Here is a 27,061-nt window from a genome sequence, read left to right on the forward strand (position 1 = left end):
TGCGTGATGGGTGTGAGGGCCATGAGTGCGCGAGGGGCGTGAGGGCGGTGAGTGGCGTGAGGATTCTGAGGACTGTGAGTGCGTGAGGGCCGTGAGGGTGGTGAGTGCGTGATAGGTGTGATGGCCATGAGTGCGCGAAGGGCGTGAGGGCGGTGAGTGGCGTGAGGGCTGTGAGGACTGTGAGGGCCGTGAGGGTGGTAAGTTCGTGAAGGGTGTGAGGGACATGAGTGCGCAAGGGCGTGAGGGCTGTGAGGACAAAGTGCGTGAGGGCCGTGAGGGTTGTGAGTGCGTGATGGGTGTGATGGCCATGAGTGCGCGAGGGGTGTGAGGGCGGTGAGTGGCGTGAAGGCTGCGAGGACTGTGAGTGCGTGAGGGCCGTGAGGGCCGTGAGTGCGTGATGGCCATGAGTGCGCGAGGGGCGTGAGGGCGGTGAGTGGCGTGAGGGCTGTGAGTACTGTGAGTTTATGACGGCCGTGAGAGTGGTGAGTGCGCGTTGGGTGTGATGGCCATGAGTGCGCGAGGGGCGTGAGGGCGGTGAGTGGCGTGAGGGCTGTGATGACTGTGAGTGCGTGAGGACCGTGAGGGTGGTGAGTGCGTGATGGGTGAGGGCTATGAGTGCGCGAGGGGCGTGAGGGCGATGAGTGGCGTGAGGGCTCTCAGGACAGTGAGTGCGTGAGGGCCGTGAGGGTGGTGAGTGCGTGATAGGTGTGATGGCCATGCGTGCGCGAGGGGCGTGAGGGCGGTGAGTGGCGTGAGGGCTGTGAGGACTGTGAGTGCGTGATGGCCATGAGGGTGGTGAGTGCGTGAGGGGTGTGAGGGCCATGAGTGCGCGAGGGGCGTGAGGGCGGTGAGTGACGTGAGGGTTGTGAGGACTGTGAGTGCGTGAGGGCCGTGAGGGTGGTGAGTGCGTGATGGGTGTGAGGGCCATGAGTGCGCGAGGGGCGTGAGGGCGGTGAGTGACGTGAGGGCTGTGAGGACTGTGAGTGCGTGAGGGCCGTGAGGGTGGTGAGAGCGTGAGGCATGTGATGGCCATGAGTGCGCGAGGGGCGTGAGGGCGGTGAGTGGCGTGAGGGCTGTGAGGACTGTGATTGCGTGAGGGCCGTGAGGGTGGTGAGTGCGTGAGGGGTGTGAGGGCCATGAGTGCGCAAGGGGCGCGAGAGCGGTGAGTGGCGTGAGGGCTGTGAGGACTGTGAGTGCGTGAGGGCCGTGAGGGTGGTGAGTGCGTGGTGGGTGTGAGGGCCATGAGTGCGCGAGGGGCGTGAGGGCGGTGAGTGGCGTGTGGGCTGTGAGTACGTGAGGGCCGTGAGGGGGTGATTGCGTGAGGGGTGTGAGGGCCATGAGTGCGCGAGGGGCGTGAGGGCGGTGAGTGACGTGAGGACTGTGAGTGCGTGAGGGCCGTGAGGATGGTGAGAGCGTGAGGCATGTGATGGCCATGAGTGCGCGAGGGGCGTGAGGGCGGTGAGTGGCGTGAGGGCTGTGAGGACTGTGAGTGCGTGAGGGCCGTGAGGGTGGTGAGTGCGTGAGGGGTGTGAGGGCCAATAGTGCGCAAGGGGCGCGAGAACGGTGAGTGGCGTGAGGGCTGTGAGGACTGTGAGTGCGTGAGGGCCGTGAGGGTGGTGAGTGCGTGGTGGGTGTGAGGGCCATGAGTGCGCGAGGGGCGTGAGGGCGGTGAGTGGCGTGAGGGCTGTGAGTACGTGAGGGCCGTGAGGGGGGTGATTGCGTGAGGGGAGTGAGGGCCATGAGTGCGCGAGGGGCGTGAGGGCTGGGAGGACTGTGAGCGCGTGAGGGCCGTGAGGGTGGTGAGTGCGTGATGGGTGTGAGGGCCATGAGTGCGCGAGGGGCGTGAGGGCGGTGAGTGGCGTGAGGGCTGTGAGTGCGTGAGGGCCGTGATGGTGGTGAGTGCGTGAGGGTCATGAGTGCGCGAGGGGCGTGAGGGCGCTGAGTGGCGTGAGAGCCATAAGTGCGTGAGGGCCTTTAGGGTAGTGAGTGCGTGAGGGGTGTGAGGGCCATGAGTGCGTAAGGGGCGTGAGGGCCGTGAGTGCGTGAGGCCCCCTTCAGACGGAGCAACTTTCTCAGCAATTTGGTGTTGCTGGCGGGTTGTTCCCTGGCTTTCCCTAGATCGACACGAATTGCTGAGATCGGGCCCGGCTCGAAACAAGCGAGCAACTCGGAGCAATTCGAAGACGTTTGAAGCGGCTGCATCCAATCAATGACGCGAAGAATATAGTGATCCATGTCACCGGTTTGTCACTGAGCTCGCCAGAATTGGACTCCTTGATCCAGACGAGCAGGCCATCATCTATCCAAGTGGTTCAGCAGCCCGTCGCCGCCAAATATTACAACACCTCCTACTCAACTTCCTCGACGAATCCGGTGTCTTAAACCACCTGTGAAATAACTCGGCATTAACTCTTAGCGCGTTAACATCTTTATTTTATTTTTCTCTATTTTTCTTCCCCCCTTCCTTTGTTCCCCTTTTTCTTTTCTCTACTTTCTTTCGTCGAAAGCAGTTCAGCATCCCCATTAGAACAACGTCCCCTACTTCTGGCACGTCAACTCTGTCTCTCTCTCCCTTCATGTGATACATCGTGCCGGTGATAACGACAACAGAAGACTTGATTCTGGTTTGAAATTGATCGTTTTTGGAAATAAACTTTTTCAGAAAGATGCATTAGTATTCTCAACAAGATTTAAATGCATAAAATTACGTTTATATCGCGCAATTGTGTGTCTAAATAGTGCAAGGAAAATAAAATTTCATGCTGATGATGGCAAACTGCAGCAATTGATTTCTGCGCGTGCACCCAGGTGGCCCGTTTTGCTGGTGTTGCGATGTCAAGTTTCTGGGCGAAATTGCGTGCGTGAGAGCCGTGAGGGCGGTGAGTGCCTGGGGTGATTGAGGGCTCTGAGTGCGTGAGGGCCGTGAGGGCGGTGAGTGCCTGAGGGGATTGAGGGCTATGAGTGCGTGAGGGCCGTGAGGGCAGTGAGTGCGTGAGTGGCGTGAGGGCGGTGAGTGGCACGAGGGCCATGAGTGCGTGAGGGCCATGAGTGAGCGAGGAGCGTGAGGGCGGTGAGTGGCGTGAGGACCGTGAGTGCGTGAAGGCCGTGAGGGCGGTGAGGGGCGTGAGGGCCATGAGCGCGTGAGGGCGGTGAGTGCGTGAGGTGCGTAACGGCGATGAGTGCGTGAGGGCTGAGAGGTTCAGTGAGGGTGAATGAAGCGCTGAAGGTGAGTGTGACTGTGAGAATAAGGGCGAGGATTAGTGAGGGGCAAAAGGTAAGAGTGGTTGTGAGGGTGAGGGTGAGTGAGCGGCTTACGAGAGTGTGGCTGTGAGGATGAGCGTGAGAGAGTGCGACCTAAAATGCCGACCTCTGGTTACTAGTACCTTGAGAAGTGCTAGGCATGCTGAATCCGAAACATATATTAAACGCTCTTCAGTCAATAAAATGGAGGCATCAGACAAAAAGAACAGCGAAAAGGGAATCATCTATCAAGATACATGATTATTATAGATGGGAACCTGCGTCTGATAAGCCGGCAGTGACTATTGTTTAGAACATGTTTAAAAAAAAACACTTGCATTAACAAGTTCCGTGAAATATTGAAGTCACTTTAAATAACCAGAAACGACAGTTAATTTGACATTCAATAACATATGAGAACCATAGCGGGTTCTTCAGTTGTCCCACTTCCAGCGCAAGCTTTTAGCTTAAGGCTTCTATATCTTGTGAGCTTCCTGCGCGCGGGCCCATTCAAACACTCGGCAGGGGGCAGCGATGAAATGGTGGAGTCCGGACACTGGAAAGAGGCTTCCTACAGTCCTCATCTTGTCACTGTAGAGAAAAAGCGTGGATGGATATTGTTATACATATAACATTTTCAGCGCTCTCGCTTCGTTGGGCAACGTATAGCAATACATAGTAATAATGTGGGAACACACATTTCTAACTGGACAAAACAAATAAAAAAACAAATATACAAAACCGTGTTGAGAGTCATACAATATATTTTTTTGTATAATTACTGGTTTATACGTGTTTGACTAAAACCTGGTTTCTTGTCTGTTTACTTGGTATTCTATAAAGTTGTGGTTTATTTTTATTTTAGCGGTTTGTTTCATATTATTGTAGTAAATAACTATATTTATACAACAAACTTTATATATCATTTTTTCGTAGTGCTCAAATAAATTTGAGATGGGCAGTGTTATTCGCAACTCAAATGACGTGCGCGTAATCCCCCCATTCGTTTGTCGTGTCGCGGCCGCTAGGCCCCCGCAGCTTTTGCTGCACACATTCATAGGTAGTTGCTTTTCGCTTCTCTCGTTCGCGTCTCTTCCGCTGGGTAGGGTCGCCTATTTGCGAGTTGTGAATACGCTGATAGAAAACACGTTCTGATTTTTACCACGCACTCTGTCAAGGTCAACATGCGATATGACGTCACTTCGGATCCGAAAGTTCAATTTGTTCTGGTTGCTGTTCTTGAGATAACAGGGGTATGTAGTTTTTATGAGTTTCTATGAAGTAAACATTGTTTGATGTGCGGTAGTGAACCGCGTGTGATTTAACTTTCTATTTTTTTTTTCAAGAACGACAACATTACGAGATCAGTAGCGGCTCAACATGACTTGAAGCCGCCCGGCTATATAAAAAGATACATGCTGGCTGGAGAAACGTTGGTTAATTTGGCGGACGCAGTCAACCGGGGAAGTATCAAGGTTATCGCAGACCTTGTCACTTTGGTTACATCGTAAGAACAATCAAGCTCTTTGCACTATTTCATTTACTTTTTAAAAAGAAAAGTGTAATATAAACTGATTAGCCACAACATAAATCATAAGAGAAGATATATATTGTTAGAAAACAATATGTGCCTTAGGTTCGTAAGTTATATTAAGAACTCTAATTTTCAATTACGAAATACGCCAGCCTTCCCAAGAACGCCTTTTTGTTTCCTGTGACCAAATAATCCAGATAATGTTTTCGCCCCATATTTTACGCCGTAATTTCTAGACACTCATTATGCATGTATTATATACGTCTTTCCATGTCGTTCAGACATGGATGTAGACAGCAGTTTAGAATGCTTGCGATCTAGTCTACTGCCTCAGTCACCCGGTAAATAGTAAATGGCATTCCAAATACAATGTTCAGTTAAGAATTTATGATCGCTCTTATTTCTAATCAGACGTAAAAGTAAATTTCATATATTAATAAGATTGTTCGTTGTCTCAGGCCAGCCTGTATTACCCTAGACTTTTCATCACACGTCAGTGCGCGGTCAATACACGCAAAGGCGAACAAATATACTGAAACCTCGAGATCTTGCTGCGTTAACCGCAAATTATTAGTTTACACGATGACAGCTCGAACATAACACTTGGAGGACTCTTAAGTTGCACGTTTAAGAGTGGCACGTGATATCGTCATTGGGCACCGTTCGTATTGCCTTCTCATTCGCATGCCATGCTCGGAAAGGCGAGTGTGCTCCGAGATCTGGAGACGCTCTCGCATCTCGGGATTGTCCCGTTGCTGCTTTCGCCTCACGTCGGCTAAACAGGCGCGCCTATAAACATATAAGCTGCCACTCGTTTCCAAGCCGGGCAAGTGTATCCTGCGTGGCCTCGCCAGTATAACGTCTCTGGTTCGGAAACGAAAGGTCACGGGTTCGAAACCGACCTAAAGGTGCACAAATATTTTCTTTAAAACTAATGAATTACTTCATAAAGTGAAATCGTTTGAGGCAAGCTGCGAAATTTCATTCGCCTTATATGTCACGTTTTAATCGCTTTCATTCGAAGCGGGACGTCATGTTTCACGTGAGCTTTGTGGGTTGTTTGAAAGTATCACGCAAAATCATGTGGCTTTGGCGTGATGACCCCATCGACCAATCAGTATTTTCCAGCCACGCCACGGACGCTGGCTTTTCTGTGACACGGGCTCCGTAATGCTATAGATATAAAACAGGCGAACGCCGAGAGCTTGCTGTTTTATCACTCCTTGATTGGCCCGGAAAACCTGTTACACTGGCTGTGCTGTTAATTGAGAGTTTAAAATTGGGGGACACGAACTTAAGAAGATATGGAGTGGACTGCTTATATGTATATATACTAAATGTTTCGCAACGCAGCACGGCCCGCTTACGCTTCCCGCTTGCAGCGCCATTGCGGCTAACAAGCGTAATAATCAAAAAAGTAAAATATAAAAGAAACGTAAAACGTATGCGCTTACAATTATTTTTTTTTATAAGTACTAATTAAGGTAAATCCCAATCAAGCCGGATAAAACAAAATACAATCTAAAAGCAGCATAAATGTTATTTTATGTATTCAGCCAAAATGATCCAATCCGTAGCGCTCTAATTTGGCGCTCGTACTCGGATTTTTTGGCCATTTGTGTACGCATTGACCGTCTGTCGCCGAAGATTCGGACCTTCAACTGTACCGAAACTGAGATGAACGCGAGCGAGCATATACTGTGCGGGCAGCTGCTTTCTTTAAATCTGAGCTGCAGCGATTTTGATGCCTTGTTTTTAAGCTATAGGTAAGGTGTCACAAACGAAATCTACTCAGAGCCATGGAGTAGCGATACGCTACAAAGGTCAACGGTTACCGCGTCTCTTCAGGCTTAGGAACGGCCATAAGCAACGGCAATTTTTAAAATGGGGTGAGCCCACCGCTCAGTCTTTGTGACTTGAGCGAAAAAAAGCGAAGTGAAAGCCGGCTGCACGATAAACTGGCAATGAAAGTGGCTATTACTGCAGCGACAATGAGGAATTTTGTCCGAAGCAAGCGGAAAGGCGCCGCCATGTTTGCTGATGCAACTTGGCCCCAAGCGAATAGGGGCCCCACGCTATTTCGCAAATTTTGCGTTAGGAACAAGCGCCAGCCCCAACCTGAAACAGAGATTGTGTTCGGCGCACGCGCAGTGGTGAGCTCCTATTTCTTTGGGGTCCCCTGTTTTTGAGGCCCTTTATTCTTAAGCTATCTATTGAGGTATATTGATGCGTTTTAAAACACCAAACTAGTGAAGTAACCAGTTTGAAGAGGCTTGTTTGAATCAGTGTTGTTGCCATTTTGTTGGGGGATTCAACAAAAAATAAATAAATAAAGGAATATAAAACATATTAAAAAGGTTCCCTCTACTTCCACCCGCAGGGACGTTTTGTGTTAACTATATAATGAACTGTGAATATTCTTTTTTTTTTTAGCTTTCGTTTGCTTTGGAAACAGAAAAGTGCTTGCTGCTTATCTCTGTTTTTGTTTTCCCTGACAGCAGAAGGCAGGATAATGCTCGTAATGTTGACGCCTGATGCTTCGAGTTTCGTTCTTCGGGTTTGTTATTGGTTTATTCAACAAACCTACTGGCCACGAAGTGACAGTTATATTCAAAGAACTCGCGAAGCACTGTGTTTTTTAGACAGTCAGTGAGTGTAGAAACAGGGATTAACTATTCCTCCGCTTATGCAGAAAACCTGGTGAAGCTGAGCGGGTGATTTAAATGTTAATTTATAATGCTAAACTGCATTTCTATTGCCGTCTTACCTTTGTTTCAGGCATGACCTCGCAAGTCTTGAGGACGGCACACTTGATAACAGAGTCTTGGGTGCGTAGAGACTTATACAGATAGTTCTGCATTTCTTTCAACAGTCTCTTTTTTTTAAAAAAAAAAAAAAAAAAACTCATGTTTTTTTTTTTAGGTTTTTAAGATTCTCGTTCGTCATATAAGTGCTAAAGAGCTGGTGTCATAGTTGAAAACAAAACTTAAATATAAAGAATTATAAATATATGCCCTTTGACCGAGGCGGTGAGCTAATGAACACGAACAAAAAAGCTACCGTGCTATAGAACACACAGCAGATATCAGACAGACGCCGTCTGGGCATTTGGCAGTGCATTGCGATCAATGTTCGTGCACGCCCTTGTTGTCGAACACAACCATCCTGAGACGGCATAGCGCAAGAACCACTAAGGAAATTCACAAAATCATTTGTCATCAAAACAGGGTGCGCTAATGTGGGTATCGGTGAGCCGTCTGTGGCCCTGTGATATAAGGAAATATTATTTTAACTCGATAGCATTCAGGAGCTCGTGTTGCAGAAAACCCGCCGTCGGTGGCGCGACGAGAACCTCCTGATTGGCCGATGGGGCCGTGACGTCACAGCCGCATGGCCTCGCACGGTAATTTTAAACCACACACAACGCTAACGTGAAATGTGACGTCACGCGTTTAACGAAAGTGATGAAAACATGACATGTAATGAGAAGTAGACGTCGACGCATTTCTAAAATGTTTTCAAAGATATTTCGGATCGCGACGAGCCCGCGGAACACAAGTACTCTATACATCTTGTTGCTACAAAAGAAGTTGGCCTTCTTTAGGCCAACGATGGGGGTTGAGCGTTGAAGAACAGGACGAGTCAACGATACCCTTCTTCTTCACGTAATCCCTTAATTCCCGTCTGCTCCCGTCTCCCCTCCTCTTTGAGGTTTCCTCGCAATTCTCTCGCCCCCCCCCCCCCCTTTCCAGAAGCGCCTTTCATTTTAAGTCTTCCCACGCAGCGATAGGGCACAATGCTTGAAGCCAAATTAAATATAGATTAAGGTGTAAGATTTTCCTCTCTGTTTCGTCACCTAAGTGTCTCCCCTTTCTAACTGTTCGAAAAGCCACCAACATGCTCACAGATAAGGTGGTCCAATTAAGTCACCAGGCTCGATCTAAAATGGACCGTAAAAATCACGTAGCAATTTACACTTTTCGTCAAAGGTGTAATTCACAAATTTGTTTTTTCTCGTAAAATTACAAAATGTTGCTCTCTTTCTGTAAAAAATAAGGCCAAGAAACTTACCAGGGTCTACGGCGGGCAGCAACGCAGACGACAGGGGCCCAGTAGAGGGGTGTGTTTGGCGTTCGTATTGATAGATGGCACTACCTCCTTACCGCGACCGCTCACGAGCACCGTGGTTTATTAAAATGAATATAATCTTCTTGAAATGTACCTTCGGTTAAAAAATAAATGCGAACAATAAAACCAAAACTAAAAGTAAAAAAACGCGTCTGCATAACGCCGTGCTTTTGCTGCCAACGAATTTCGTCTGCGTGTCGTCTGCCATCTTTCGCTGGTCAGCTGCACTTTCAGACGCTGCTCCTGACGCCATCTATCAATACGAACGCCAAATACACCCCGGTAATGGACTTGGTCGTCTGGGTCGCCGCCCGCCGTAGACCCTGGCAAGTTTCTTGGCCCTATTTTTTTACTAAAAGGGAGCTACGCTTTGTAATTTTACAAGAAAAAGCCGACCTTTGAAATACACCTTTGACGAAAAGTTTAGATGGCTACGTGCAGGTGTCAATTTTTGCGGTTCCATTTAGATTGTGCCTTGTGACTTGAACCACTCTATACTACAAAAATGATAGGTTTTGCCGATTGTGATTTTTTTTTTCCCGATAAATTATCACGGAGCTACATTGTACAACTAAAATAGATTTTGGTGGTTTTGTGTGTGCATTTTTATCTTGGCACTCATATACCCCCTTCAGAATTACGAACGGCGCAATAGGTGTATGTGATAATAAATAAATAAGGTATAGAAACGTTTGTGCTTTGTACTCAATCTTTTATATATATATTCCCCGCAGGTGCTTCTAACCTCGGAAAACTGTGCGAAAATAGCCGTGTTGCCGAAACAGAAGACATGCCTCATACATATAGCATGGTCACCGTTCTTGCTCACGAATGGGGGCACTTGTAAGTACGTGCATCGAAAACAGAATTCACCTGTTTTACCTTCAGGATAAAGCGAGAACGAATTTCAGAAGCATTAAAAAGGCAAGGCACGTCAACCCTGTTGCTACTTCAAAGGCGCTTTTTCTCTAGCTTGTTGACTTTGGCACACATCGGACTTAAATAAGAAGGAAATCTCGTTCAGTATGCGCCACTTTGAAATATGGTAGGTTCCTCATTTCCGCGCAAATCATGCTTTATAATTCCTTCGCCATATGTTGCCTTCTCTAATCAACAGGTACTATCTAGATAGAAAACATAGATATATATTCTTTCACTAAAACTGAATTGTATATGTTTTATCTAAGGCGGATGTCTCTGTATGACATATGCTAGCTGCCGAACGTTCCAGCGCTCTCATATGTTTCCTCTGTTTATTGTTACTGAAGTACATGTTGGTAAGAGAAACTCTAAATGCTGTATAACGAGGCTGTTCAACGCATCACAATTTTCTCCCAGATCGCTATGCTTGTTTAGCTTCAAGTCCCAATTAAGTTACCGTAAGGTATACCTTTTTGTCTGGAGGCCCGCCAGAGTAAATTTCTGGGGATAAAAATTTCATTTCATTATTTTCATTGTGGGTGACGGTGAGATCACTGAAATGAGCGTGCATTATGCATCAGAAAAAACCTTTTAGCACGCTTACCCATTTTCTTTTTCTGGCGCTGCTTTTCCTCTTCTTTCACCTCCGAGCTGAAATTCCACGCTTACACTTTAAATATTTAGCGTCCACCCCTGCCCTCACAAAGTGAGAAAACTACGAGATGATATTTAAAATTTGTCATATGCTAGAGCAAACATATAACCGTTCTTCCGTCAACTGATTCGTCCGAGCTCTGTCTTGCACTCTCAGAAATAAGGGGTGTCATGCTTACACGCCTTGTCCAATACGTAGAAACCCCGAAACTGCATTTCAATATACGGGCAACCCACGTCGAACATGCGACATCAACTTTTACGAATGGCTTGATAGCTCTGTGACATCACTTACTAAATAGATAATGTGAGCATCAAAGACTACTGAAAAAAAACACTGATGTTTCGCAGCAAAGCCAGCAGAAACTTAAATCCTTTCCTGTAGTATTTAATGCTTACACTACCTATTGTAATAAGTAGTGCAACTCGACTAATGAACCACTAGTTTTAATAGTCGGTAAACCTCCAGTTTACCGACTATTAAGACGTAAATTACTGGATGTCGAATTGTTGCTTTCGCGGTGTTACATATGAGACAAAGTGTGTAACTACTACTACAACCCATATTCTTGAGTATGTGGCCACTGGCTGTCGACAATAAAGTCGCTTTCCCCATGAGGGGCCTCGGTCATCTTAGGCGCATACTGCGCTCCCCGCGAGGGCAGTAACATTCGGTCTTCAGCTGTGACTGTTTGTCCTGATCCATTGTCATTGCCAGGAGCCCTTCGAGGCTTACGCGTTCCCGTTTTCGCAGCAGCCACGTTCGGGCGCGGTCACGCATGCTATGGCATCTACCGTCCGAACGCCTCGTCACATTCTAGTGGAAATGTGCTTCTTTGTCTCTGGCCACATACATAGGGACCCCCGAAATAGGTTCTGCTGTAACTTCATGGCGTGTTGTTGTTTTTTTTTTTGTTGTTTTTTTGGTGTGTTTCTTTAGCGAATATGGGAAGCAGTGTGTGCTTCCCCGAGCGCCCAGTGCGGACACAGTGTTACCGTTTGTCGTGGCTTGCGGTCCAGGGGGCAAGAAAATTATCATACATTGACTGCAAGGACGCTGTCTGTATTTAATTAATTAGTAAATACACTTCCGCAGACCCACAGCCTGCTGATCTCGCCGGCAGCGCAGAAACCGACTCAAAGTAATCGTAGGACTCGAAAGACATGTACTCCTGCGCCGTGTCAGCCGTGAACTGGCTTGGCAAGAAAACTTAATAAATAACAATGTGAGCCACCGACGTCGTTGGCAACATCTTCAGATCGTAACTCCAGCATGCCCTGTTTACGGCGTACGAATCGTCGAAGGCAACGCCGTCCCCGCACAGTTTGTCCCGATACCACCTGCGAGGAGGCTTGGGTAGCGAGCTCAAGTAGTCGGGCATAACACACGACATACGTTGCCAGGAAATACAACGCGCAAATAAAGCTAGAATCGTCTCTACAATGTCCACTACGTGCGCACCCCACACAACGCAATGGCTAAAACACGAAGAGCCTGGCCGCTTCTGCCCACATAGCTTCTGCGCATGCGCAGCCCTCCGGCCGTGTTGGTAGAGAGAGCCGCACCGCGTGTCGGTCTGTAAATACTTTGAAATATTCATTTTTCTCAAAACCATAAAGGAATAAAACTGCCTCTACAATGATATAGTAACTACAGACTTATTGAGTGGTTTTAAATGTGAGTCCTCACTTTTATATTAATAGTGATTTTTGTTGTTTTATGTGATTTTTTTAACCGGTTGCTTTCACGTGTACTAAATTGTTCTCAATTTGTATATGTATAACATGTGACAGTACTGCGTACACTAAAGGGGTGCAACTCCAGTTTCAAGATGCTTTAACAGCTCTGAACACGTGAATTTAGTGTGTCCGTGTGCGTGTGTGTGTACCGGCCAACACATCGGCCACAAGTGATTCTTTTAACTCCACGCTGTATCGTCCCTCGGGCTAACAGTAATACAATATAAATAAAATAAAAAAATGAAGATACAAATATTCTTTTTTTTTTTCATTAAGGTTATGCAGTGGCTCATAGTCTAAGTGCAGTCTCTACTATATTAGTATAGGTGGATCAGTGGGCAGCCGATGCGACCTCAATAAATCTAAGATATTAAAAATTAATTACAAACAACAGGAATTTCAAAACCGACCCTGGCCTTTTGCCGTAACAATATCACTGAACAAATGTAGCACGATTAAACTTAGTTGCAGAGGGTCTTAATGTAATTCTTAAACATTCGGCGTCCGGAATGTTTAAGAATTACAACCTTCAATTTGGGAATATTAATCGCCTACTATCGGGAACTGAGGCTATCGTTTTCAAGAGTCTACGAATGGTGTCAACAACTTGGCGAAGGACGACAGCCGATAACAAATGCACCGCGAGCTCACTTTCTTCCGACTGCAGCTACGCAAACCAGATTTTCGTGCGCAAAAACGAAGAGCTATCAAAACAATGGCAGCGTTGCTTGTACGTACACGGAAAATGCATTAAAACACTGGCATAATTTCATGGTTGCCAGGTTGTTCCTTTCCTTTGTAGATTAAAAAGCGCAGGAAAACTCCGATAACCATTGTAATTGTAAATTATATTGGTGTCTACACCTTAGCAATTCAAGCCGTTTAAAACATATTGCATTGTGCCTAAAAATATATACAGGGTGTCACAAAAGAAAATTTACACGCTAAAATGGCTCGCAAAAATCAAGAACTGGACGGATCTTGTTGCAACTTTCCTCAAACATGTCTTTAACTGGTCACATTGTTGTGCTAAAAATTCAAGTCGGAACTCCGACTACAAAGAAAATAAAAAAATGATAACTGATTTTTTCAACGGCGGAGCGGCAGCTGTCGGGGAGTCACCGAACGACGGCCATGTTTCTTTGCCTTATTTACAGATGGCGCTACCGATTCACTGGACGCTGAATGAACGGAAAAGCGCGCTTTTATCCGAGTTTTTGGTTGCGTGGAATATTTGCCAAAATAGAGTTGTTTGGGTTTTCAGTTAAGTTTCACTGTGCAGAAAGTGTCATGCCATAAATACGAATAAATAAAACCTCCAATGTCTGCTGCAGAAATGACGTACCTTCGTCTCCGACGGTTCTTGTTTCGTGCATCGTCTGCTTTCGCAGTTTGACGTTTGAATGAGACACGAGAGGCCGCCAGGATTGCGCCCGATAAGGCAGCGATTTGGTGGCTCTGAAAAGAGCCGTTGAAATCTGAACCGCGGTCTTCGTAGTTCTGGTCAAAAACCTCACTCACGCGCACATACACTCGGAAGAAAAACAAAACAAAAACGGTTACACTCGCAGCTCGACGTGCCCGCCGCGAACTTCAATGCACTTTTCAAGCCTCCTCTCGTAGTCCTGGAAGACGGCCTCCCGCATGTCGTCACTGATCGTCTCGAATGCGTCGATGATCTGTTCTCTCAGCTCAGGGATGGTCCTCGATCGCCGGGCGTACACTTGGGCCTTTACGTACCCCCAGACAAAAAATTCGCAAGGGGTGAGGTCTGGAGACCGAGGGGGCCAAGCCATGGTCGGAGAGCCGCGGCCCATCCATCTCCCGGGAAACGTGTTGTTGAGCCAGGCTCGTACGTTGCTCGCATAGTGGGGAGGGGCCCCATCCTGCTGGAAGATGCAAACTTCGCGTTGCATATGTGCTGTTTCGAGCTCCGGCAAAATCTTCTCCTCCAGCATCTTGAGGTACGTGTCACCGGTCACCGTCGAATCGAAAAAAAAACGGGCCGACGACACCCTCTCGCCAAATGCCGCACCACACGACGACTTTTGGCGACTGAACTGCATGTTCGGTCGACCAGTGCGGGTTCCTGGCAGACCACAACCTGCAGTTCTGCTTGTTGACGCGGCCGTCGAGAGGAAAAACGGACTCGTCTGTAAACAAGAGGAATTGCAGATGGCTGGGGTTGGCCCGAATCCGCGCCAGCTCGTCCTTACAAAACTGCACTCGCCGTGCGTAGTCCTCCGGCTTCAGTTCGTGCAGGAGCTGCGCTCTGAACGGGTACATTCGCCGGCGGAGCACCCGCCACACGAAGCCCCGGCTAAGGTTGAGCTGGCGAGCAGCACGCCTGATCGAGAGGTGGGGCTACGCGTCGAAAGCGTCGAGAACGGCTTGCTGCTCTCTTCGTTTCGGCGACGCTTCAACAAGGCTCGGAGTCTTGTTTGCCATGTTCACGTCTTGGGCAAACCTTGTCACCCACTTGATGATGGTTGGCCGAGAGGGTGGTCTTCTGTTGAAGGCGGCCCGGCACTTGGTTCGGACTTGCTTGAAGCTTCCAGTTGTTGTATACCAGAGAATCACCTGGAACCTCTCCTTGGAGCTCAGTTGTCGCATGGTGAGGCGTTGAACAACAAAAGAAAAGAAAAAACAGCAATAACAAATGAAGTTAACGCACTGAGGCAGGAGCACGAACGTCAAACTGCGAAAGCAGACGATGCACGAAACAAGAACCGTCGGAGACGAAGGTACGTCATTTCTGCAGCAGACATTGGAGGTTTTATTTATTCGTATTTATGGCATGACACTTTCTGCACAGTGAAACTTAACTGAAAACCCAAACAACTTTATTTTGGCAAATATTCCACGCAACCAAAAACTCGGATAAAAGCGCGCTTTTCCGTTCATTCAGCGTCCAGTGAATCCGTAGCGCCATCTCTGGATAAGGCAAAGAAACATGGCCGTCGTTCGGTGTCTCCCCGACAGCTGCCGCTCCGCCGTTGAAAAAATCAGTTATCATTTTTTTTTAATTTTCTTCGTACTCGGGGTTCCGACTTGAAATTTTAGCACAACAATGTGACCAGTTAAAGACATTTTTGAGGAAAGTTGCAACAAGATCCGTCCAGTTTTTTTTTATTTTTGCGAGCCATTTTAGCGTGTAAATTTTCTTTTGTGACACCCTGTGTATATATATATATATATATATATATATATATATATATATTTTTTTTTTTTTTTTTTTTTTTTACGAAACAATTTTGCTACACATTGCCAAATGCTCAGTCACTGTCAAAGTGTAGCACTAGCGTTAATGAACAGGTGGAATTCTTTCAGGAATAGGTGTTATGCTGTTCGACATTTATACATTTTTAGTACCTCCTTTGACAAAATGGAGCCGGTTCCTGGTGGCTGCCGCCATTACTCTCTACGGATTTGTGGACTTCGTCTGCCACCATTTTCCAAGTGAAAACTGCCAACAGTTGCGTAGTATTTTTAACCAGACAACGGTCAAATATAATGTTTGGTATCAAGTCAGCACCCCTATCGCTACATTTGGGAAAAGAAAGCCTTTGAAAACACGCAGTTTTTTTTTTTTTTTTTTCGACAAAACAAGTACAATCTTTTTTGGGGGGAGACACTTCGTACAATTTTTGTTTTTGGGACAACTTTGTCCTAAAAAATGGTCAGTTTCTCGCAAGACCTAACAGCGTCTTTGGGACGCTGTTAGGTCTTGCGAGAAACTGACCATTGAAGAGCAATCGGTTGGACTGAGTTAAGTTGTCAAGCATTCATAATGATGTGAACAGCCACCTGCCTTACAAACTGTACAGTGGCGCGAAGCCACAACCAGATACTGATATTATTAGTTTAAATGACTTCCCTCATATATGGGAAGATATTCACAGGTGCTTCTGATGCATACTATGTCACACGTGGATGATTGCTGTGTCTGCTTTGAACTACGATTTCAAAAGAAAGGCACAAACTAATCTCGTAATTTTAAATGTTTTAACAGATCCCAATGAGGTATATTTACAAGATCTCTACTTGGGACAATTCTTGTCCTTAGACGCTGTTTCTTTTTTTTTTCTGAAATGTGGTTTTTTTATTTATCGCGATATATTCACATGGGATTTACATATTTATTGTGTATGTACGTGCAGGTATTACTGCATTCAATAAATTCGGGAGAACACCACTAACAACCCTTGTAATTATAACTTTCTCAACAGGCTTGGAATGGTGCACGACGGTGACAAAGCGAGCTATTACACTCCTGCTTACCAACATGTTGTGTGCGACCCAAAAGATGGCTACATAATGGCGCCTCATCTATACGGCGCTCGAAATGGACAGTGGTCTGCGTGTTCCTTGGCTCATTTGAAAGGTTTTGTCAGGTACGATTTCATATTATTGTATAGCAATGGACCATTCTAGATAAACTTTGATGCTCCATTATGTCCTAGATTTGAGGCTTTATTCTGTCCTCCCTTTGACGATCTATTGTGTCCAACCTTTGATGTTCTATTTCGTCATATCATTGATGCCCCATTGTGTCCTAGCTACCTTTGATGTTTTATTTTGTCGTAACTTTGTGGCTCTATTGTGTCCTATCTGTAATATTCCGTTGAGTCCTACTTTTTATTCCTCAGTGTCTCCCATAGTTGGTGCTTCATTGTGCCCCCTATGGTGCTTGTCTTCTCCATTCGGTGCTTTATGCCGTCCTATATTTATGCCTCATCGCGTCTTATCACTGATCCTTTATTGAGTTCCACCTTTGATGATTTATTATTTCCTATCCTTTATGCCTCTTTGTGCCCCATTTTCAATGTTCCATTGTGTCCGAGATTTTAGGCTATATTGTGCTCTACCTTTAATTTTCTATTGTGTCTAACCTTTGATGCTCTATTTTGTCATGTCTGTAAGGTTTCATTTTGTCCCACCTGTAATGTTCCGTTTTGTACTACCTTTGGGGATTCATTGTCACCTACGTTTGGTGCTTTATTGTCTCTCCACTGTGACTTTTTATTGTCTTATTCTCTTGATGGTTTCTTGTGTCATTTTTGGCATGCCTCATTATCCTATAATTGATGCTTTATTGCGTCCCACCTTTGATCATTCATTGTGCCCTCTCTTTGATGCATCATAGTGTTCTGTTTGGATGGTCTAATCTATCCTAGATTTGGGGACCCATTGTAAACTCCCTTTGATGCTCCATTTTGTTCTACCTTTGAGGCATCTTTGCGTCCCACCTATAATTCTCCGTTGTGTCCTAATTCTGATGTCTTATAGCGACATATTTTTGTGACTCATTATGTCCTACCATTAATGCTGTTTTGCGCCCCACCTCTGATGATTCATCGTGCCTTATTTTTGATGCTACCTTGAGGCTCTATTGTGTTCACCTTTGCTGCTTCGTTGTGTCTTATTTTGGATGGTCCCTCATGTCCTACCTACATTTGCCGGTCTTTACGTCCTAACTGTAATATCCAATTGGGACTTACCTTTAAGGTTATATTCTGTTCCCCCTTTAATACTTTCCCGAGTGGTACCTGTGATGCTCTATTGTTTCCCAGCATTGAGGCTACAATACGTCCTGGCGCTTATTTTAAGTTCATTTTGTAATAAGTTTACAAAAACTATCAAAACTGATCGATCAATACCTCTATGCTCAATGGAACTTTGAAAACTGTTTAAAATGGTTAAGCTTCTAATTGTAATAGCCGATAAGTCTATACTCGTATGTGACGCATTATAACACTTTTTAAATGTTAAAATATTTATGCTAATTGTTCACTAGACAGTCACCCTAATTCAATACCCGTGAATCTGATAAATACATGATGAAGAAGGAAGCCGTTCAACTCCTACTAAGAAAGAGCTTTGTTTGATTTAAAATCAAGCAGTATATATGAATTCAAACAATGATGATCTTAGGACAACATTGTCAGAAGCTTTGTTTAAGCCTCACTGAGTGGCCATACGTTGTGTCTAAATTTTCCGGTTTTACAAACGCTTCATTCCGTTGATTTTATACTAGGATACTAGATCTTACACTGGAATGGTAACTTTGTAGATGCTGATACTGTGGTAAATTCAAAATAAAATTACCGAGAAATCAAACATTTATTTAGAAAATAATGAGGTATTCATATTGTAATTTCCTCTGAGTATCAAGCTACTAGAAAAAACGTCAATATTGCAGTTCTTCATTGTAATAGGCAAAAATAAAAGAATTTTTCAGACGCGTTACTAGAATCCAATGCACAGATCTATGTCGACCCTAGAAAAAAAGTATGCGTTCTCCAGATCGTGGTGATTTATAATTGTATTTATTATTGGCGCCTTTTTTTTCATTTCGCGGAATATTAAACTATGTGCAGTTCTAACCAAACTGTTAAAAAATAATTCGCTTAGAGAGTTCTTTTTTACAACTTCCATGAGAGGGCGCCAGATGCAAATGTCCCGGACCTTGGTCAACTCTATGAAACACTGTTTAAACGTTGGCAACTTGGCTCAAGCTGCGGCAGGAATCAAATAATTCAGCTTTATTCATCCACACAACCAGCCATTCAAAATGTTAAGGTTATTAACCCTTAAAGGGCCTCTTTACAGAACAGAACCCGAGGCAATGTTTCGGGTCAGGCAGTCTTTTCTTCAGTTAAGAAGGTAGACTTCGTTTTTACAGGCGGAACAAACAATTTTTGTTCTGCGCAAGCTAACGACAGCGAGCGCTGCAGATGATTTTGGGTCAAGTATCCGACAGAGGGCAGGGACATCTCAATTGCATTCTAAAGACACTCCTCACATTTGCATTCCCTTTCATCTGATAGGGCAACCTTGCGATGAATATTGAGCGGTCTCAAAGACGATGTTTCTTAGTGAGCTGTTGACAATAGACCCTTTAGTCAATTTCGCAACGCCACCGCTGCCGCAGTGCATCGAGGGAACTTTAGTATTTCTGGACGCGCGACAACCTCGCTGGATCTCTGCGCGTGGAGGGCCGTTTCGTGCACTGCAGCTTGCCTTCAGCAAACTACAGTTATGGCGGCGTCACGCATGCGCCTGACGGTTGGTGAGGCCGGCATATTCCTGAATAGCTTGCTCGTGCAATTTGCATATTCATTTAAGTAGGGCGACACGCCAGTGGATCATGGTATAATCAATAATGGATCTTTGAGGAAGATTAGGCGTTCTTTACTTTTGCTTTTTTCAGGACTCTGGATCAAGACTGTCTTGATGTGACGTCACAGACACGCTACCAAATAAATATGACGGAACTCCCGGGAGCGAACATCACGAAGAAACAACTGTGTCATGACTCCTTTCCGGACTTCGGTCCTATGACTTACGTAAGTTTTTCATATTTATACACAGAATCAAAGAACTAAACCACGCACAAATCGTCTGCTATGGTTCGGCAGCAAAGGCCCAACCGAAAGTGTACTTCAGTGCCGGAAGACAGGTGATGACGTAAACGAACGGAACGAGTAATCTTGTTAAACTATGTCTTACAAAAAATAACTTCATATCCTCTGGAAAACTATACAAAGAAGCTCAGCTACGTCTACAAAATCAGAATTAATCGTACAATTCATGTCACAAGTTGGCGCCTGTAATGATCAATATACCCATCTCTCTATGCTTTCAATGCATGCGCAACGCCGCCATAGCTTTAGTTGACAGAGGGCAAGCGAAAGTGCAGGAGATGGCTCGTGCCTTCTTGTCCTCTGCACGCGTAGGGCTCCCGCGGTGTTCTCACACGTGGTGAATGAAAATAAAAAAAGTTGTTCTGATGTACCGCCGCCGAGGCAGCGTAGAAAAACTGGCCCGTGAGATTGGTCTCGTCATGAACGCCTATACGGAAGCTTTTGGGCCTAATGTTGGACGCTCGGCGAGAAAGTCAGCGAGATCGCTGACCGCCGCGATTGGCCAGTGCCACGCTCGACCTTAGAACTGGCCAATCCCGGCGATCGGATACCCGACTTTCTCGTTGAGTGTCCAAAAACAAATTGGGTTGTGTGTGTGTTTATACAGCCTAGAACTTGGTCTGCCTCACAGGGGCGACGAGTCTCCCAGCTGTAGATGAGGAATTTAGCCAGTGCGGTACAACCACTAGCCTGGGGTCTTTAACGCGCATCACGCAGTATAGTGATACACGACCGCACGTCGGTACGATGCTCATCCAGATCGAAACGGGCAGGGGTGGGGCTTGAACCCAGGATCGCTGGGTTCTGCAGCGCGAGCTTTCGCTCCACGTGCTCCGAGCTGGTGTGCGCTCGCTGAGTGTCCAACTTAGGGGGCCCTGTGGGAAGCTTCGTGCTCCCGAGCTCACCCATGAAGATGGCATACTTGAAAGCCGCGTGCTCATGTTTTGGTGATGTCACCTTTAAGACAATGCCTGCGCTGAATCTCCACACAACTAGACGCAAAGCGAGGAACGCGGTCGTCTTGGCGACGCCGCGTGCAAGTGCCGCACTCAATGTGAGAAACTGCGAATCCGACGAGCGCGGGTGGTGATACTGACGAAATGTAGTTGACGCGCCACTGTGTGACTACAATAGTGCTGACTTTTTTTTTTCTTTTTTTAAGGGGAGGGGGGGGGGGGGGCGCTGTCCTTTGGGTGGTGTTGGGTTTCGCCAGGACCGTAGAAAACGCATGGGTAGGGTATAGACAAGGATTTTCGACATTTTAGAGTCCGGTCGTATTGTGCCGACTGGGACGGCGCCTTGCGGGCACTTCGTGGAAACTGCTCTTTTGCAGGGGCACTGAAATGCCGTCCAGATGAATAGTTATTGTACATCCAATGTTAAAACCCACACACGACGAAAGAACAAGACGGCACGCCCAAAGAAATCGTGGAGGTTGTGCGAATTGCGGCGTACCGCTGCGATTTCCGCAGTCCCCTACGCCGCAAGTACCGCCCGCTGTCGAAAGTAGAACACCGCTCGCCTCTGCTTGCGAGGCCAAAAGAAATCTCATCTATGCGGCATAAAAACTGAAAGAGAGGAGGAACTGTAAAGCGTGGGGACGTCGAAGCACCAAGCTCTGATTTGAAACATCAGTGGAAGGCCCCAAAACTCTCAGCCTTGTTTTTTGCTCATTGTTGAAACGCTTTCGAATGCCGCACGCGGCCGTTCGGCGTTTGCCTTCGGTCAGTAGCAGAGACTTATACCGCATTCACACGGTCAGCATTAAGGTACCTTAAACATAGGTCCCTTTGCTCGGCGAATCAGCCCGTGCTCTTGGGTCGCGAGCACACGCCACGCGCGGAAGATCGTTAAAGGGGTCATGAAACGATTTTCCTACTTCTTCCTCCTGAGCTTTAATCCTCAACTCAAATGCGAATTGTGAAATCACATGGTCATGACATTCCTCGGGCACCGGTGCGATGACTCCTAGCTTCCACCGTGCTTTCTATGCACACCATAGAACGTGCCATTCTCCAGTGACAATAAGTTCCGCCAGGGCACTCATTGGCCACGAACGCGAATCCAAATATTCGTCGTCGGATTGATTGTGGACGAGCGCATACGTCGGAGTGACGCAGTTCTCGTGTCCAATCAATGCGTGAGCTGGGCTCTGCTGACGTCAGTTTGGCGCCGGTGACGCGCTTTTGGAACCGCGGATGTATCATAGTGAAAAGGCGGAGAGCTTTCGAAGGCAAGGAGGTACAAAATAGTCCGCTATATTTTCAAATGTTCGTACCGAAAAGCTGGCTTTTGACTTTCTAGCCTCTTTCTTTTGGCCAACTAAACGATATGCGATTAGTAAAGAACCAATTTAAAGGGGCGGTGCAACAATATTCAGTTGGAATGTTTTTCACTTTACACTAGCTTAGTGGCGCTAGTGGGACTCAAGGATACTCGCACGCACCGCCACTGACCAAGAAACTCCTTTGTTGTGCTTTAATTTCGAGGACAAAACAGAGCGTTTTCATTCAATCTCTCCTTCGCAAAACCTAATGACGTAGCTGGGCGGTAGCAGTACCGCCCAGTGACGTTTTCTGATTGCGGCTCACCTTCTCGCGGAACTTGGACTTTTCCGCACACATTGCAACTGTTGTTGCAACTGCCCGGAGGACTTTGGGTTTTGTTTCTCGAGTGACAAGGCCGAGTGGACCGGCGGCACTGCGCACACTTTATACTGCCCTGGTCCTACCCTCGTTAGAATACTGCTGCGCAGTGTGGTCGCCTCCTCAACAACACCTCCTCGACCGCCTAGAAAGTGTACAGCGTCGTGCATCACGCATCATCTGTGCTCGGATCTCAGGCCATGCTGATATATCGTACCCCGCGAGGTTGAAGGTCCTTGGCTGGCGTCCTCTCGACCAGAGGCGAAGAATTTCGCGGGTCCGAGTGCTGTGCCATCTGCTCGACGGGTCACTTCCTGGCAACAGACTGTCCGCCCTCGTACGTGTCAGCAAAAGGACCGGGCAGCCTCAACCACTCCGTGGCAGGACTCTGCGACACAGTGAATCATTGTTGCCTGCGGCTATCAGAAACTTTTTGTCCATGCCATTGGCTGCCCGTAGTCCTTTGCCCAGGGAGCCTGAGGAGTCCCAGGCTCTCTGTAGAGTCTTCGCAGGACAAATGTCTTCGAGTCAGGGTTAGGCGCCGCTCGCGCACTTGCGGTGGAGTGGGACGGAGGAGGGGTGGGGCTGGGCCTTTTGGGCCTCTTGCGACGTCTTGGGACCGGACGCACTGCTGCGGAGCTGGTCTTAGGGCGTCGCGGGGGGCTTGGGGGCCGGTCTTGCCTCTCTCCGTCCTACTCGGTTGCGGGTGTGAACTGTGCTCTAATCTAAACTGGCGCAAACTTTCAGCTTTCTCACCCTGTATTTAGCTTCATTGTCATTATTTTATTTCCTTGTCGCATCTTATCTTAGTTTTGTGGACGTCATTTTGTGACTCTTATGTACACGGCGGCAGGCAAGCAGGCGCACAGGCGTAAGGGTTTTAACCTCTCTGCTTCGCCTTGCACGCTGCCGTGTACGTGCCTGATCTGTGCAAAATAAATCAAATCAAATCAAATTGGACCCGAGCATCGCGTGGGCACTCGATTTGGGCTCGTGATAATCTATAGCTCGAGAAGCATTCGGGTAGTGTCCTGTGTCCAATAGCTGCAATGACGACAACAGCCGAACCAAAACAATGTCTGGAACGCAGCGCGAGTCCTGTGCCTTGCCAACCCCAGCGCGTGGCTATGATCAACATTGGCGGCATATAATCGGCTCCAGATCACGGGGCCGCTTGTTCTGGCTGCGAGTTGAGGGGGTGAACTCTGCTCATTTTTCTTTATTGTTTTTTCTGCGACTTCAATTGCGTGTGGTGAAAAAACGAACGGGTATTTCACAGACTTAGTTCGACGTGAGCGCGTTGGTGAAGTTAAATAAAAACAGAAAGAATAAACATAGGGACGGACAGAACAACACTTCTTTCGTTTTCAACACAAATAGCTTTATTAGGCACCGGCACCCGGCCCAAGAAACCAGAGACGGAAAGGGGAAGGGCGAAAGACGGGAACATGGAAAGGTGAGGGTTGGTAGGGAGAGCATAAAGGCATAAAGGCGACACAGACAGGAAAATTACTCGCGGGGAAGAAGAAAGGCCAGGAGAGAAGCCGCAAAGAGGCGAGGCCGCTTGAAACGAAATCACCGCGGACGGGCGACCTAGGCCCGCGGGGTCCCCGTCAAGGCCATCAACTGCGGGCGAAGGTAGGCCGCGTCCTTCGTGGAAAGAGAAAGAGACGGCGCCGAAATATTTCGGGATGCGTGCATTATCGCGAAAGACTCGATTATCTCTCGGCCGTAGCGACCTCGGTTAGAACCTAGGATTCTTGCCGAAGAGAATCCAGGGCGACATGAGGAGCAAGCCCTATTGTGGACGGCAATCGGGTGTAGTGAATCCCTCCCATCGACCTCTCTCTCATGTTCGCGTAACCTGTCGTTAACGCAGCGCCCTGTCTGACCGATATACTGTGCGCCGCAAGACAAGGGTATGGTGTAAACGCGCCCCGTCGCACAGGGAACAAAGCTAGTCCCGTGCTTCTTGGAGCATCCGGACTGGATGGGCGGGGGTTCATTTACGAGACGACACATAGAACCCAGCTTAAACTGGCACGAAAATACGACATCGACGTCGTACCTTCTGGCGACTGCCCTGAGGCGATGTGAAGTGTTGTGGTAATACGGCGTGACCGAAAACTTTTTTGGGCGGGGTGGCTTTTTGCGGTCGAGGGAAGAGTTGGAGATTAAGGCCTTTAAGGTGGTTGCAATGAGGTCACGCGGGTAACCGGCTTTTTTGATGCGATTGATTTGGTTAGTTAGGCTTGCATTGGAAAGGTGGGGGCAAGATTTTGTGCAGGAAGAGGAGAGAAGGCTATTTACAATGCCCGACTTTACATTTTTTGAGTGGTGGCTCGCGAAGGGGAGTACCGGCTTCTGGGATCGCTGCTGGAAACTCCAGCAGAGGCCGCCTGGTGTTGGTTGTAGGCGCAAATCAAGAAACTGCAGGCCATCTGCGGCAGGCTCCTCCTTCGTGAAGATAAGGCCCCGGGAGTGGAGCGAGAACACTTGCTCGATGGAAGCAGGAGAGACGTTCCGGTCGTGAAGCAGGAGGTAATCGTCGACGTATCGGAAGATCTTGGTTCCCGGAGTCGCAACACTGAGCTCCCTCTTCACCGCCACGTCCACAGCTGACAAGTATATCTCACTGAGAACAGGAGCCAGGCAGGATCCTATGCAGACGCCTGATTTTTGGGTGAAGATCTTCCCTTTGTGTTCAACCAGGGTCGACCTCAGGTATAGTCTGATGAGCTGTAAGAACGCGTCGAAGGAGATGCCGGTAGAGTTCTGAAATTTTACGAGTCCGAATTGTGTGACAGCCTGTTCAACGCAGTCCATGAGAACCTCCACGTCGAGGCTGTAGTACATGTCTGTCACGTCAAGGGAGAACAATGTGATGTGGGGACTTGATGAGTGTAGCTCTCGAAGGGTAGGTAAAACCTCAAGGGAACTATTCACTCGGAAAGGCTGCTCAAGTGGGACTGCTGTCAGGTGTTTTTGGAGGAAGAGGGCCAGATGTTTCTGCCAGCAGCCGTTCTCTGAAACAATGCTCCTGAATGGTATGTCCGGCTTGTGGGTTTTTGCAGTGAAGAACACACGCAGGTACTGGCTTGACGGCTTTGAAATCTTAGTCAGCAGGGAAGAGAGTTCATTGGCCTTGCAGAGCGTTTTTACCTCTGTGCGGATGGACCCTGACGGTCTGTTCTTCAGTGTTTTGAAGTTCCTGTTGAGAACTGCTTCAATTTTTTCGTTGTAGCTCCCATTGTTCATCACAACGAATACTCCAGTCTTGTCGGCCTCCACGAGCTTTAACTCTGATTGCCTCAGCTCCTCCACCACTCCCGGGAAATCCGGTTTCGACGGGGGAGTCAGTCCATGTTTGCAAATCACACTAGAGCCCGTCGCGAGAAACTCTTGTCGGAGCGGCTCTGGGATCTTAGAGGCCACCTGGTGAACTGCTGCCAGCTGGTCGACTCTTGAAGGTGCTAGGGGAGGGGCAAACTTGGGACCCTTTGAAAGAACCGCTTCAGCGTGCGAAGAGAGGGGTGCGTCAGATATATTAATTGGTGGCTCAAACTTCGCACTCTGGTTGTCTGTCCTTACCGCGGTGGCAGTTGAGAGAATAAGTCTCCATGACGACTCCAGAAGGAGATGAGCTGACTTGCTGAGAAACACATACGAAGGGTGGGTGGAGAAGCTAGCCCCAAAAGTGGCGGTCATGATCGCGGGGAAGGACATCTGCGGCATCAAAATTTCTCTCGAAACCTCTTGACGGGCAATCTGCATTATTCTGTAGTTTGCTGACCAGCGGGTGGAGGGGAATCCAAATACCTGATGCACTGCCGGGTGGGTAATGTTCTTGCGGAGGTAGAATCCGAGGGTCCTCATGCGAAGGCGTAGCTGGAACAGCTTGGAAGTGAATATGGAGGCCCGGAGAAAGGCAACAGAGTCAAATTCCTGGGACCCGATGCCTGGCACTTGTGGACGTAACAAACACATAGCTCTCAAAATTAAGACTTAGTTCGACGTGAGCGCGTTGGTGAAGTTAAATAAAAACAGAAAGAATAAACATAGGGACGGACAGAACAACACTTCTTTCGCTTAGTTCGACGTGAGCGCGTTGGTGAAGTTAAATAAAAACAGAAAGAATAAACATAGGGACGGACAGAACAACACTTCTGTCCGTCCCTATGTTCTGTCCGTCCCTATGTTTATTCTTTCTGTTTTTATTATTTCACAGGTCACTAGGGAGTTTTAGCGAGTCGTTTTTCAAGCACACGGTTCCGAAATCACGAACGGTACAGCTGGTCCGTTCCGTGGCACCGTACGTCAAATTTGACATACTTTAGCGAATCGTGAAAGTGGCGCGACCGTGTAAACGATGATGATGATCATGCTTAACGGTGGCGCCATCTTCTAGCAAACGTGTGAAACATTCTGCAATGTGTAAATCCGTGGCGGCTCGTGTTTCCGGCGTACGACTGATGTAAACAAGACGGCCGGCGTAACATTTGCCGGTCGGAATTTCAAGAACTGCGAAGCTAGATCGAGTAAAAAGTGTCTGAACGACTGTAAAGGTATGTGGTGTGTCTCCGTCATCTTGAACTTGAACGATCGTTCACGTTGTGTGCCGTCGAACCAAATCATTTCGTCTGCTCGCGGTCGCCACGGCAACTCGTCAGCCCGCTGATCGCAAAAATTTACTAGCATGCGCCGTTTACAGCATTCACGATCGCTTACCATTGTGAGCAGTCCTCGAAATGATTTGGTTCAACCTCTCAGAT

At 47.4% G+C, this 27,061-nt stretch overlaps 1 pseudogene; it reads left to right on the forward strand.

Annotated features, from left to right (window-relative positions):
* The window catches only part of LOC115332078, a 66,033-nt pseudogene that overhangs the window by 34,763 nt on the left and 4,209 nt on the right, over positions 1-27,061 (forward strand).

The sequence above is a fragment of the Ixodes scapularis genome, unplaced genomic scaffold (genome assembly GCF_016920785.2).
Source record: "Ixodes scapularis isolate PalLabHiFi unplaced genomic scaffold, ASM1692078v2 PGA_scaffold4__175_contigs__length_147842914, whole genome shotgun sequence".
Classification (NCBI taxonomy): Eukaryota; Metazoa; Arthropoda; class Arachnida; order Ixodida; family Ixodidae; genus Ixodes; species Ixodes scapularis.